This window comes from Lonchura striata, chromosome 1A, assembly GCF_050655825.1.
Source record: "Lonchura striata isolate lonStrDom1 chromosome 1A, ASM5065582v1, whole genome shotgun sequence".
In the NCBI taxonomy this organism is placed as follows: domain Eukaryota; kingdom Metazoa; phylum Chordata; class Aves; order Passeriformes; family Estrildidae; genus Lonchura; species Lonchura striata.
Window position 1 is genome coordinate 3,813,196 of NC_140741.1, and position 13,724 is coordinate 3,826,919.

Consider the following 13,724-nt stretch of genomic DNA (forward strand, 5'->3'; position numbering starts at 1 on the left):
ATACTTCAAAATAACACAGAAGTCGTTCTGGCTCTCCTTGAAGCCAGTGAGGACATTCCACTTGCTTTCAGTGGGAATTTGTAAGCAAGCCATGATGCAGTTTCTGTCAGGGCAGGAGAAAGCTGACAGTCCATACTATCATGTAAAATGAAAGAACTTGGTGCCGTATCATTTGCACATTTCAGAGAGAAACTTGTCTTAGGTTTGGAGGAAGAGTCCCATGCGTTTGTTACTCAGGCACGCTGACATCCAGAGAAATCCAGAGGAGTCCAGAGAAAGAAGTGTGCAATTGCCCTCCAGCCTGGTAGTGTTTTGTTTGAGTGTGTGTTAGAGCATGGGGAAGGAGTGATCACCTTCTTGTCCTGGCTGTTCCCTTCAGTCTGCAGGGTGAAGTGTCAGCTGCTGTTTGAATGTGTAATAACCACCAGTAAATCATAAATCTAGAATAGTTGCTTGTGCAAAGCAGAGCTTGAGATGGAAGAACTCCAAGCAAGACATCTCTTTTTTTAAAGAGAGTCTTCCCCTGGGCTTTCCCTGCCACAGGCCAGCAGAAGTTTGGCTGCCCCAGAGCTGTTCCCCATGCACCTGGTGCTCACTGTGCCTGAGCAGCCCAGAGAAGGGGAACCCAGCACTGGGCCATGTGTGAGGGGAATGTATGGGTAAATGAACCTTCCAGACACCTGCATCAGCAGCATGGCAGCAAAAACAAATGTCTCATGTTCCCTCCACGTGAGATCAGCCTTAAAATTCTCCAGAACAGTGAGGCATCTCAGCAGCTGTGGAGAGCCTGGGGCCTTGTCAGGCACTCTTGCACTTCTCAGCTTATTCTTGTTGCACCTTGATAGAGGTAAGACTAATAATTAGATCCTCAGCTTTAGACTCCCTGCAATTACTCAGTGCGCAGACTTTATCTATAATTTCCTGCTCTAGCCTTACAGTTTACTATAGGGAGATTATATACTTGCAGCTACTGGCAGAGTTTGCCTACCAGGAAAGGACATGGTTTGGAGCTCCATGGGATGTTACTGATGTGTAAATAATTTCATCTCATCCAAATAGTGGCCACTCCATCCTGTTTCACAATATACCTTGCCTTAATATTTTAAAACAATGGGTGATTTTGGGTGATCAGGTTCAGCAATTTTCAGAGGGACCCAAAATCTTTAGAAATTGCTGTTAGGGAAAATTGTATCTTCTAAAATCACATTGCCCTGAGTTTTGAAAATCTCAGGCTTGCATCAATATTCGTAAGAGACCCAAGCTCAACAATATGTAATGAAAGAATACCTTTATGGAAAGTACTTTACATACACAGTGAATGCATTTAGAACCTGTTTGAAATGGATGTGTAGGGCCTTCTGTTCAGAGAAAGGCAAAAACTTAGCAAACAGAAGTGTTTGAAACTGGGAAACCATGTAGGTCTTTTGCTACTGGATCTGGATTTTAATTAGACCTCTGTGCTGCTGTGTGACCTCTGATGAGGTGACACACCAATCTGCCATGCAGTCATCAGGACAGAATGGTAAGGAGAGGCAAGAGACCAGGAGAGCCAGGGGTTAGAGGAGTTGGACTTGTGCCTGATATGGCCCATGGCAGGGTCTGGTTGGTGGGGCTGCCTGGAGTTTTGAAAGATGAGCAGAATAAAGGAAAATACCAAAGAAGGAGAAATGAAGTATACTCTGGGCATTCCATAACATTTCTGTTCTCACCCTATATGAAGTTACAATATATGTGTACTTAGTTGATTTATCTTCATGTTAAGGTCAGTTAACTGACTCTTCCACAAAGGTAGAACACACATTTTCTTACTGGCCTCAAGAGAAAACACTTCTCTGGTGTTCATTCTGGTGAATTTAGAAGAATTTCACAGGGCATTTTCCCAAATTCTCTGCTTGTATGAAATGGTGCAGCATGACTTTACTCAATGCAAGCTTATGCCAGTTTTTGTGGCAGGGGATATGGCCTTGATGACAAATCATTTGTCCCCAGTTCCTGAGTAACCAAGAGATGGAAAGTTTTCCTTAGGTTTGGACTGTAGCTTTCCAAGAACGTGCACACTCCAGGTGGGTTGGCCTAAGCCAGTGAGGTGTCTGTGTATGCAGATCTTGTACCGCAGCTAATAACAGGTTTCTGGTTCAGCTGAAGAAGGGGAGCAGGAGAAGGGTTGGCAAAGTAGCCACTAAATCCAGCAAACCTTCAAGCACTGCCAGTAGTCTTGAGGGTGGTTCAGTTCAAGAGGCTCAAAAAAATTGCTAAAGGAGCAGTGCAAATATTTTCCATCTTTTCCTATGAAATGAAATTGTTTGTTTGCTGTTGTTTGTTTACCTGTTCTGCATGATATGTCACATTTATCAGTCACTAGACTGAAGGGGGTAACAGTACTTTAATAATGATGTTTTGACTTTTGCTGTGTTTATTCTGTGTTTTCTAAATTCATACTCAGATGGCTTTTTCTTCTGCTGTTCCAGCAGATCTGTCTCAGGCTACCCCTAAAAAGAAAAAGCAGTAATCTAGCAAAATGAACTCAGAACACATGAAGAGGAGCCACTGGAGACTAATCTGCAAGGTATTCAGGTATTTGCACTTTCGTATCATACACCAGTAATTGGTGCACACACGTGGTATGCTCTGCATTTCTTGTGCTTGTTAACTCATACAAAGTGGGTGAGAAAATTATATAAATAAATGAAAATTCATGTGAAAGATGAAAGATGTTTCGTCAGAATGCCCCCATTCAACTTAAAGATGGAGCCAGGTTTGTAGAGTTGCAGCTGAAAGTTCAACACACATTGATGCTGCTGTCCATCACATCTGTTAGCAAGGTCAGATTTTACTGTCTGTTACTCCCAGTGCACTGATGGCCATCTGAGAAGTGGTGGAGAAAGAGGGTCCTTCTCTGACTTCCACTGGAGCAGAGTGAACAGCCCTTCCTCTTCTGATGGGCTAAGGCACTATGACACTCCCAGTGACCTCAGGAATTAGGTCCTGGACTAGGCCTACAGTGAGGAAGAAATGAATTTTGGATCCCAGACATGTCAGAGGTCCTGTGTCACTTGCCAGGCCTCAAGAATTTTTGTGAGCTTTAGGTTGTGTATATGTCCTGTATACAGCTGAAAGAAAAGAAGGCTTTTACAGTTCTTCTCAGTGCAGAAATGAGACTTTCTAGTTGGAAGGCAAGAACAATCTTGAGAAATGTTGTAATTTTCTGGATAATAGGAAGATAGATTTTTGTTTTATGAATACATACGGGAGAAAGCAGCACGACTCTGTTGAGTCTATGTTCCATGTCTCTGAAGCAGGGAGGATGCGTGTGTGATTCCTTCTCCTTGCTCCGTGTGAGCAGGTGATGATACACATGCCGTGGATGTGCGAAGTGACACCGGCTCCAAGTTATTACATGCATGTTTCTATGATGGTGTAAGTGCAGAGGCTGGCTGTACACAACTTTGTAGCTGATTAACTGGGGGAAGCAAATGAGCTGCTAATGGGAGTAAAGCTAATGGGAGTAAAGGTAAGAGTTAATGGGAGTAAAGGGAAGAGTTGTGCTTGCCGAGTGCACCAATACCAAGGGGCGTTCAGAGAAAATATTTTATTTGTACAGTCATTGCATTCTTATGTTATTGCAATTATTAAGCTGTTATAATTAACTATGGTTCATAATGAAGTATTTTGAACAAACCCACAAAAGCAGAGGTACCTCCCAAGGGTATATATTTAATGGTTATATCACTGTTACGTGAAAAATCACTCGTTCAATGTTACGTCATATGTGACTGCCTGAAAAGGAGATGCAATTCAACAGCAAAGTTACTGCAGGTATTATTTTAATTCCTGAACCACACACTCTTATCAGCTTCCAGATATTTATTCACGTTGGTATTTTTAGCTTTTATTCCCATGGTTTTGGCAGTGTGTTCATAGACACTGTCAGTGTACTCTCAGATTCTGCTACCAAACTGCTTCTGGGACTTCATTCAGTTTGCTTCATTTGAGGGAACCTCAGATAAGTTATATGGAAAATTGATAGTAAGTCCCAAAGTACCAAGTTTTGCTGCACATAATGCAGATGTAACATGGGACCAATGAATGATGGTACAGTATTTAGTGTTATTAGTACTTTCCTTTCAGTATTTTGTCTTTTTTTACCTTTTTTTTTTTTCCAGCATTGAACATTCAGTGCAAGTAGTTGCTTGCCATGGTGTCCCAAAAAAATAAAATCAATGGGGAAAATTCTAGGTTTTCTACCAGCTCATTAGTCTTCAGAAACATCCTCAGACTCACTTTAGACCTGCAGTTCTCTCTGTAAGAACAGGAAACTCTTGCCAGAATCTCCTAATGCAGATTTAGGAAAGGTTTCTGTTCAGCTTTTAGGAGTGATACTGTTTTCTTGTAAGATTAATTGTATCTAAATAATTTAAACTTTTAACCCTTTTAAAAATAAGTACACTTGAGATTAAATAATGTTTTACTGCTCAGTTATGCAGTTAGTTCCATAAAGTTATCACTTAAAGGCAGGAGAAACAAGGCTTACACCAATTTTATTAACAATAGATGGGAAGAATAGTACCTGAGAACATTCTCTAAGCTGAAATTATGGACTCATTCTGTACCAAAGGTGATGGTCAAATCAAACATCCAGTATTTTAGATGAGAATTACAAACCTTCCTTAATGTTCTGAAAACTCATCATTATGGGAAAAATAGACTTTTGATTTCAGACTGTGATCATTCCTCAAAATAAAATACTCTGAAAGTTGGTTTTTCCTCTAAGAAATTTCAGACTGTATATGATTTGGGTAACTATGAGTAACAAGCTGTTTTAGAAAGCAATTTTTTTTCTTTCTTTGGGGAAAAATGTACTTAATGCTTTTTGCAAACCCTTCATGTTTATAACACTACCCTGATATACTATTTTCTAAACAAATTACAGTTATAACAAAACTCCTTACAAGTGTTGCTGTGTTTGAGAGATACAGCTTTTAGTTTGGTTCTGTTTTCACAGAAGGAGTGCTTCCATTTCACAAATTTTGTGTAATTTTGGGATCTGAGAAGCTTGCAATCAGTATTTTATCACAGTCAGTATTTCTAGAAGATGATGTCACTTTAAAAGGAACTTTTCCTAATTATAAAACTTTGCAAAACTCTCAAATTTTTAAAGTTCCCAAAACTGTGGTCTGTAATTTTGGTTTCCTTGATAATGTTCAAAACATTTAAAAAGTTTAGGAGTTTCCCCCTTCCCCCCCCACCCCCCCCCGTTGTTTGTTTTTTTTTTTTTAAGTCAGGGCATTCATTGGACCTAAGTAGCATTTATTGAACAGTAATGTGGGGAGGGAGGAGAGTTTCAGATATGAATATAGTCTGAGTTATAGTGACTCATAACTGACAACAAAACACCCAAGAAGAGACGTGAGACAGGATGAGATGAAATGAGACAAGCCATGAAAGAAGGGACAGATTTATGACTTATTGGCATACAGATGGGATGAGAAGATATGAGTGGAGAATGAGATCATCAGGCAGAAATCTGTTAGGGGAGAAGGAGGGGGTTCGCAGGACACATCCCAGTAGCCTCCTGTGCACAGTGGGAGGATTCATTTAACCCATAGGAAAATCAGTGTTAGAAACTATACAAAGGTGGGTTAGATCCCAAACCTCAGAGGGGCAGGATTTTTCTCTCCCTACACTTAGAAAAACAAAGACACAACAGTTAGGATGACTCTGAGCCTGCAACACTCCAAGGGTCATCTCACCTAGTTACATCATATCAGCCTCCTTTCAGTGTTACCAGTGCAGTTTCTGAAAACTGCTGTATTGCTTAAAATAAAGACAGAAGGCAGAATTTTCATCTTCAGTCTAAACAATTCAAGAGTTTCCTTAACTAAGATTTGCTTTTCATCCCTGAAACTGAAAGCATGTTTCTAAGTAACTACGTCCTTCATGCTAGGCTGTAGCCAAGGCACTGTGTATGTATGGATTATAATTGGTGGAATTGATTGCCGAGTATGTTTGGGTGAAATTTCAGTTGGCCAAATTATAATCCATTTCAAGATTAATGATCTTAAAATTCTCACCTAAAAAATCAAGATAAGACCTTGGCTGCTCACAAAGGCCTGTACAAATCAGTGACGTTGCTGTGTTACTGTAGCCATGACCCCTGCCCCTTTTCTAGTTTGCTTCTTGTATCCTCGGCAGAGAGATGAGGAGAATCTGTTTGGAGAAATGCACTGAATTCTGCCCTTTAGCTGAATCTATAGAATCAGTTGGCAGCCTCTTGAAAAAAGCTTTTCTGGTGGAATTTCTTCTTGCATCTGATTCTGATAGAAGTGGAGAAGAGGCAAATGTGTGTTTGTCACAGATTCAATCATTTTTGCTCTCTGATTTAGCTAAGAATACTAAGGACTCATCTGTGCATGTGGCCAGGTTGAATTAAAAGTTATTAAACTTGGTAACGGATCAGTAGAACTTGAGGTGATCAATAGAGCAGTTCTGATTTGGCTGGAAATATGAAATATCATTTGGAATATGTAAGTGAAATGCATTAAAAATTCACAAAACCTCTGTTGTATCTGGAGCTATTTAATTTGGGTGGAACTGAAAAAATGGCTGGCTTTTTCCTTAGAAAGGTAAAGTTTAAAAATTGTGAAACTTCTCTGTTCAATTTGAGTAAAATTGTTCAAATTCAGTGGGTCGACACAGGATTTGGTTAAGCCTCAGTGTGTAACACTGTGCATTTTGTTTAATTATTGCTGATCATTCACTCTACAGCAGTGTGCATGGAGTCAGAGTTCCCTTCAGGAAGGGCTGGAAAATCTGAGCTTAGTGCTGGGACTCATCGTGCACCAGGAGGACTGTCCAGCTGCTCAGACTGGCACCTGTCCTCAGCCCTGTCTGAACCAAACGCCTAAGGAAGTGTGTAAGGACAAGGAAATTGTAGATCATATTTCAGCTAAGTGATCTCTTGGTGCTCACCCAGCCCAGAGAAACATGCAGTCAGGCATAGTTTATTTCTCATTAGCATCTGAAGTGATTTCTGTTCTGTAAACTTGCCCGACCTCCCTCTGAGCCTTGTAGCCTCCCTTTGCAAGGAGTCCTATCTGTTGTGGAGAGCCATTTTGTTTTTGTTTGTTTTGAAACTACCTCGTGCTAATTGGAGATGAAAGGATGCCCTATAGCATCTGGTAATGAAACTAGAAAAGGATTTTAAGATTGTATTTTTGAAATGTAATTTGTGTTTAGGCATTAGGTTAGTGTGGTGGATATAGCGCAGTTAAGTTATCCAGGACCAGGTTGCCTTGAGTGAAATAAGTATTACCTAAAGGGTCTGTGCTTCAAAAGAAGTTAAGTCTTGGCAGCCATATCAGTTTAAAGCATGGGCACATTTGGTAATACCAGGGAAACTTCTGTGGGTTCCAGTTAGTGAATCATTTGAGCATGCATTTAACTCCTCTGAGCATTTCAGACTGAGTTGTACTGGAGTGCTGAGTCTGGGTGTTACTCTTGAGGTACCTCTCTGTAAAATTTAATCGTGTTGTAACACTTAAGGTGTTTTTTTTTGTTTGCTGGATAAACACCATATGCTTTTGACTTTTCTGTCCTGTGTTGGGTAGTGTTCACTTTGTGTAGAGCCCTGATTCTAATTGGGAGCTTATTGAGATCAGCCTGTTCTGGGATTTTCCTGCTTGCCAGTGACAAGAGGGTTAAATGGGAGAGAGAAGTAATGGGAAGAGAGAGGTAACCCTGAAATCTAAAGAAGGTAGGAAGAACATGGATCATCAGTCTGTTACATACTGAGACAAGAGAACTCCTTGGGATGGGCTAATAAATGCTTCAGTAACTTCAGCTGCCTGAGCTACTGTGTCCACAGACATGGTTTCCCCTTCATAGCACCTTCTATGAAATAAGAGCACAGAACTTCAAATGGAAAACAATGGAAAGAGAAAATTATTAAAATTACAACTTACTCACCAGGTTTTGTAGACTAATAAGATTATTCCTGCAAAACCAAATGACCAGCCAAACAAATATACAAAGTCATAATAATGGAGAGACTGATTTTAACTAAATCGCAGTAGGGTCTTGCTGTCTGTGGGAATTTTTCCTTACTAGATTTCATTTTGAGAAGGTTTCTTAATGCAAAGGGACTTTGCAAATCTTAGTCTGCTGAAACGGAACTGTCTTAGAAGTCAAATCATCTCTTTTTGCAAAATATAATAAATATAATGCATGACATGACATTACATAACAACATAACATAACATAGAAGTGGTATTTCTAAATTAGTAGAGTTTCAGGTTAAAATTCAAGACAAGCTGTGTATAATAAAATATTTGGAAAAGATTAAGCTTGGGATAAGAAAAAATACCTTTTTTTTCATATGACATAATGGGGCACCAAAAGATTAGGATCACAATGTCAAAAATTCTGAAGTCCTATTTATACTGCAGGAGAGAAGACTGGACTTGGAAAAATGCTTAGCTGTATTGGCCCTGAACTATTCCAAATATCTGATCATAGGAATTGGAGCAGAAACAGGTTGATGCTGTGCTCACTTGAAAACCTGTCACCAATGGTGTCAGTAGCAGTGGAAAATGGAGAAGCTGTTTTGAAAATCTGTTTCACTGCAGGAGATAAACGTCTATGTTGACATTTAACTCGGTGTCTAAGCAAAACATCTTTCTGGGTTTTTGTAAGTATTCTTGATAGACAGAGAGTAAGGGGGAAGGAAGAAGAATGACTAAAATCTTCATTAGGAGGGAGAGGAATGAGAGCAGCAGGAAAGCAGATGTCAGAAGAAAATGCCGTGGACAGTACATTGATGGCAGTAAAAGATACAACCCATCAAAAGCCATTTCAAAAGTAGCTTGAGGTGCTGAAAGCAGTAAAAATGGGAAATATTTTTTCCACAGGTGTTACTGTTGAGCAGAAATTGGAAGGAAACTGTGAGGGTCAGTAGATTGAGAAAATGGCCCTGCCCATCTTCGCGGGAAACTATAAACCTCACCACTGTGGGACAGGAGTGACCAACAGTGACCAGCTTCGCTGCCTTGGGAGCAACCCCATTAGCTGTATTTTTCAAATAAGGTAAGAAATCAGTTGTCCTGGTTTGGGGCAAATTTGGGAGAAAATCTCCTAAGGGGCTCTTCCAGAAAACAAATTCAAGCAGCTTCTCCCCCATCCCATTCAGGAAAATATTTCCTTGGAAAAAAAAAAGTGGAAAAACAGGCAAAGCATTCACCAGCACAAAAACAGTGACCTTATACATTTTTCAGAGGCAATATAGGTCAAGTGTACACCCATTTTTCAGACTGATACAGTAGAATTGTCTTAATACAGAATACTGAACTAATTCTGACCATTTTCTTTCTTGAAGCTGTTTGCTGCATTTCAGACAGGTTAAAATGGAGTGTTTTTCTGACTCTTGGGACTGACATTCAGCTTGCCTATTACATCTTATTAAAGGCTCTGTCAGGTTTGAAAATCAGAAATGTTCAAATAAAAGCAGTGTCTGGAGAGAGAGGCACAATATGCTTTCTTTTTCCAGCCTGTTAATAAGTGAGGAGTGGGAGGTAAAGCAGGGTTCACTATAGGACTGGGGGCTACTTTAGTCCTTTCTTTAACTGAAAAGAGGAAAAAAAAATGTTTATTTGTTAGAGAACAGCTTGTGTTTATATGCACTCAAAATACTGACTGATTTGCTGATGTTACTGACAGACACTGCGTGCATTTAACATCCTTGGATGAGAATTTGCAGTAATTCTGTTTCCCTTTGTGTAGATAATTAAGGCACACAACAGCTGTCTGGCAAACATTAGCGCTCTACTACCTGGTCCCAGGGGAGCAGAGGCAAGGCAGGAGTGATTTGACCAAGTGATTGGCAGGACTGGGGTGAGAATCAGACCTAAACCAAGCCCTGCAGCCGAGGGTGAACATAGCATTGTACTTACAACACCTACCGTTGCTACAAAAAAACATGGAATTGTTTAGGTTGGAAAAGACCTCTACGATTGCCAAGTCCAACCATCAGATGCAGAGGAGAAAGTAGTCTTGTGTGTAGAGACAAAAGATATAGCTGTGCTAAGTGCTGTACAAATACATAGTAAGAGGAATCCTCATCACAGCACTGCTCAGTCTATCTAAAAGTGGAGGAATCTCCTGCACATTTATTTTTACTAGTAAGTTAAGGTAAGCTCTGCCCCAGCTGAGCAATATTTATACATGTGTCTTTTCTTCTCAAAACTGTATATTAGTTAATGGGGACACTTTTAAATTAATTTCTCAAAATGTGCATATTGCATTATTTCACTGAATTATTTATCTTAGAAGCAAAAGCTTCCCCAAGCTTCGTGGTTTGTGGAGTATCCTCCTTATCTATAAATAAACAGTATATGACCTTTGTACTCTAGAAGCCTAGTAAAGACCCTGGCAGGACATCACAGAACCTCTTAATATAACTTTCAGCTATTAGTGGGAGTCTGCCTCCGTGTCACTGAGAAACAGAGTTGGAGGTGGCAGTTCAGATTCTGCCTCCTCCTTCCGGAAGCCATTTCAGTCATGCAGGCAGTTATGTGTCTTATGTGCATTTATAGCTTAAGGAGTCATTTCCACTTGGAAATAGTCCTGGGCACAGCGGAGATGGACACAGAGTGCAGGTACAGCGCTGTTGCTGCTCTAAGGTACTGAGATTAAATGTTTACCAGGTTTCTGTTTCAGTGAAAATTGCAATAATAAATGCGATTATGTACAGTTCAGTAAAGATGCAATTTAGAATGTTAAAATATTTATGTTAGCTCTCAAATGCCACCCTAAGTAGGTGTTATATTAAAATTGCATATTAAAACAAAATACAGATTTCCCTTCCCTACTTAATGTCAGTTACTTTATTTCAGCTACTGAAAATATTTTGCAGCTGTTTTTATTTTCCTGTTTTTCTCAGCTTGCATAAATCAACTTACAAGTTTAATGAATTTATGTTTAGATCCTTCGATATTTAAAATTCTATCTGCTTTGATAATTAGAATTAAGAGCAAAATAAAATTTAGAAGTGTAGAATGCAGGCATAGTGTCTCCACATGGCCAGAACGTTTTCAGATGTTCATAAATGTTGTACTGTTCTGGTGCTTCATATTAATATTTGAAGGAAATATGAGTTCCAACTACAGGAAGGCTTTCTTATGTCTTTTCTTTGGGTGTCAGACCTCCAGGAAGCTGTTTAACATGAGGGCTTCTCCGGTGACACTTGCTGAAACAGTATTTATTGAAGTGCATATAGCAAAGCAGCTACTTGATTCCAGGTGTCTGAAAAATGCAACAATTTCAAGTGAAAGCAGTGTATTCCACTAGCAAAGGTGCTGGTCTTTTTGTAAAATGAAATTCTATGTGTTTTAGAAGTTGTGATTTTTGAGGTTATACCTGCATTAGTGGTATGTATTAGTTCGTATATTGTTTTGTTTACATATTCCACCTACATCCTTGTAGCCAGACGCAGAGCTGTCTGTGTCTAGTAAGTGTCTACTCTGAGGGTATTTCTATCAACAATTACACAAAGGAAACTGAAATTAAAGACTTCCCCATAGACTTTACGGATCGTCCACTGTTTTGCTATTGAAATAATGAATGTTCACTGCAAAACTACAAGTGGAAAATGAGCTGCCATTAAAAGGGAAATTCAGATGTGTTTCATGGATCCTTTGTTTTTCTTGCTTCCTTGTGATTTCACAAACACTGTCTTTTAGGGAGAGTGAGAGAAAATCCTATGGGCAGCTATCAGAAACAGGAGAGATATTTGGTTTTGTCACTGGGCTCCATGCATATGGACTGCTCTTGTGCGTATATGTTGTGAGAATTAGTAGTACCAGTGGAATTCAGGATTGATGAATTCTACTATTATTTTACAACTAGGTATTAAATGTTACCTGTATTACCCTCTCAGGACAACACACTGCACTTCAGGGAAGAAACACATAACATGACTTGAAGAAAGTGAGAACATGTTTAAACAGAACATCTCCAGGATAGTCAAGGGAGAAATTAAACTAGAATTCAGATGAAGTCTTTTGTAGGTACATACATTCGTGAGGAATTTCCAAAATGGGAGAGCCAGAGGGGGGTGCTTAGCTTACCCTTTTTTCCCTCAGTAAAATCTGGGAAGTAAAATTTCAAGTGTCATGTGAATATTGAATCCTATTTTAGTTTGCTTTTAGTTTATTGAAAAATAATAAATTATTTTTTAAAATTAAATTATTCCAAGGCTTTTTTTTTGTCTTGCTGTTTTTGGACAAGGGTTCTTTCAGCAATGTCAAACTGGTTGACTTGAGATAGGAAAAAGTGCTGTGAAAAAAAAAAAAAAAGTGTATGTGAATAGTAAATTACGTATCAGTTATAATGGGGCAAGGAAAGTGGAAGGGAATCCTTAGTGCTCAGATGGAATGGGAAGGAGAGAAGCAGAACAGAGCTGGATTTGAGATTTGAAGCAGAGGAAGGCATTTCAGGTGCAAAGGATCAGGCTCCTGTTGGAGCATAAAACTGGGGGCATAAAACTTTAATTCCCTTATAGAAGCAGAGCAGTTTGAAGTGATAGGTTTGACAGTGGAAGATGAGTATTAGTTTTCTTTTTAATTTTTTATTTATAATTTAAGAAGTTGTTATACTTTATTATTTTTTATTTTACCTTATCTTTAAAACTAATAGTTATTATTTAAAATAATAGAATAAGGTTGAGAATATGGATATACACGTATATATCCATTGTAGAATAAAAATCTCTGAAGCAAAAAAATAGATCCCAATCAGTCCAATTTGACATGTGTAAGAAGACTTGGGAGCCTAATTTGTACTGATGACAATAAAAATAATTTTGGTGTGGTAAATGTTATGACCCACCCCTGCAGGCCAAGTAACTGAGGTTCTTGGTAATAGATCCCTTGAGGTGGATTAGAGTGAAATGTGTTTTTAGAGAGATAGACAGCAGGTTTATTTTAGAACCACTGGGTTGCAATGGCAAGGAGGTATGTAGCTATTTTGGTTAGTATCCACAGAAAAACAGCAATAAAAAATGTAAAGATATCACTTAAGAAAACATACAAGGAAAATAAAGAAAGAAGAAGACAGAATAAGAGTAGGTAGAGGAGAGGAAAGATATCACCACCCATGGATCCAGTGACAAGAGTTGATTGTTGCGATTTCATTGTCTGTTGAGTGAGGTGATGGTTCCGCCTTGATCCGTGAAACACAAAGTGCAGTGGGTTCTGTGTTGAGGTGGGAATGCCCAGGTGCCTCCCGGGGGCATGGGAAGTGTCACACTGGTACAACTGGGGATCACAAACAGCTCTCTGGTGGAAGGCCCTGAAATAAGTCTGGGGGCATTTTTGGGATCTTTGATGGTTTCTGACACCCTCTAAGACCCTGCCTCTCACTTCAGTGCAGTTGAGCTGGGTTAACCCCCATTAAAAGGGATGAGGCCCCTGTGTGCTTGTCTTCCTCAGGGTCAGGTGAGGCCCTTACTCCTGAGTCACCTGTGTAAGGGAGGACATTGCCATGATCAAAAGCACTGTTCCACCTCACAGGATCTGCTTCTTATCCACCTCTTCCCTTACCTGGCTCAAAATCAGCTTGTTGCTAAACAAAGGTGGTGGGTGCTCACCTCCTCTGCCCCTGGCCAGGGCTTCTGCAGAGCAGAGGTTTCCCCACCGCACACCCAAAAGCTCTGCTCTGCTCTAGCTGGGGAG

The 13,724-nt window shown here is 39.7% G+C and overlaps 1 protein-coding gene across 1 annotated transcript in view; it reads left to right on the forward strand.

The window, feature by feature from the left end:
- Window positions 1-13,724, forward strand: part of LOC144246307 (uncharacterized) — a 135,040-nt gene that overhangs the window by 57,916 nt on the left and 63,400 nt on the right. Inside the window, exons 8-9 of the mRNA XM_085569101.1 lie at window positions 2,472-2,574; window positions 8,907-9,081. The gene's annotated coding sequence lies outside the window, so the exon portion shown is untranslated. The remainder of the gene's footprint in view (window positions 1-2,471; window positions 2,575-8,906; window positions 9,082-13,724) is intronic.